The 1453-nt window shown below is 39.2% G+C and overlaps 1 pseudogene; it reads left to right on the top strand.

Annotated features, from left to right (window-relative positions):
* Positions 1–297: 297 nt before the first annotated feature.
* On the top strand, positions 298–601 carry LOC106735239 (10 kDa heat shock protein, mitochondrial pseudogene; annotated as a pseudogene).
* Positions 602–1453: the final 852 nt, after the last annotated feature.

Genomic DNA, 1453 nt, shown 5'->3' with positions numbered 1-1453 from the left:
TTTTCTGGAAGCGATCCAGCATTTGATAACTAGAGTTTTTCTAGAGTTGCTGTGGTACAAGTGGGTCAGTCCTCTTGGACTTTGCTCTCTCTCCTTGTGGGAGAGCTTTGGTCTGCACAATTGGTCTTTTCATAGGTACATTGGAGGCCAGGAGCTTACCAGTACCATTGGCTATTGCTTGTTCACTTTGGGGCTGAGAGACTTGGGCAGCCAGTCTCTTGGCATGTGGTAGCATTCCAATATAAATTTTCTGGAGGGTGGTGTGAGAGCAGAGTATGAGCTGTGTTAGAGAGACCCATGACTGGACACACATGTAGGAAATTTCTTTCTCTCTTGGACTGAGTATTGGTTGAAAGAAGTGCAGCTGAAACAGTAACCAAAGGTGGCATTATGGTTCCAGAAGAATCTCAAGGAATAGTATTGTAAGCAACAGTAGTAGCTCTTGATCTGGCTCCAAAGGAGAGGATGGAGAGATTCGAGCAGTTAGTATGAGTGTTGGAGTTAAAGTTCTTTTCCCAGAATATGGAAGCACCAAAGTAGTTCTAGGTGACAAGATTTCTTATTTAGAGATGGCCACATTCTTGGGAAGTATGTAGACTGACGTAAATCACTATTGAAGTGACATCACATGAAGACATCCATTCCACTGAAGTTCTGAATCTTCCATTATGTAAACAGCTTTCATGTCTCTCTTTTACAATAAACTGATCATCTCTAAAGTGAAAACAGCAACAACAATAACAATAACAAAACAAACACATTGTGTCAGAACAGGGAAAGCCCTTGGTAAAATCATAAAGTAGGTGAACTTTGGTGATCTGCTAGGCTTCCTCTCTGAGCATCCCGGGTCCCTTTTGCCCATTCCCACACTGGCTCCCTCAGTGTCTTCTGGATTTCCAAAGTAGGTGACCTGAACGCCCTGGCTTTGTAACTGTAGGAAAACTTTGCCCTCCTCCCTATTCGTTCAAGAATGAGAAATACATGGCCAGTACAAACCCTCTCCGTTTGTTGTAATGTTTTCATTTTCTACCTTTATAACTCATCTAAAACACAGTATTATTCAAGGAAGATAAACACTTAAGTAACCTAAAGTTTAGTAGGCATTATGGTGTATCTTATGTATAGTAACCAATAATTGTTGCAGAGTACTGAGGGATTGGAGCTAAAATAGTTCTGAAAGTGGGGTTGAAATAAACGGGAATGATCTGGAGCATGAGACTTTTAGGCAAAGTGCTCTTTTTATGACAAATAAATGAACAGATACACATTAGGGTGAACTATTAATATTTCCAGACAATACCAAAGAAAGTTTTGATTTGTTTTTCTCTTTTGTTTATAATTTATAGTCTTTAAAAATTATTTGCACTTTAACCCTCAAAATTTGTTAAAGCATTCATGAAACAATATGCAGAGTAGTTTAACAGATAAATAACACTTTCAAGCAGACGTGACT

The sequence above is a fragment of the Tupaia chinensis genome, unplaced genomic scaffold, assembly GCF_000334495.1.
Source record: "Tupaia chinensis unplaced genomic scaffold, TupChi_1.0 Scaffold000340_1, whole genome shotgun sequence".
Lineage (NCBI taxonomy): Eukaryota > Metazoa > Chordata > Mammalia > Scandentia > Tupaiidae > Tupaia > Tupaia belangeri.
This window is presented reverse-complemented; position numbering and strand designations above follow the sequence as displayed.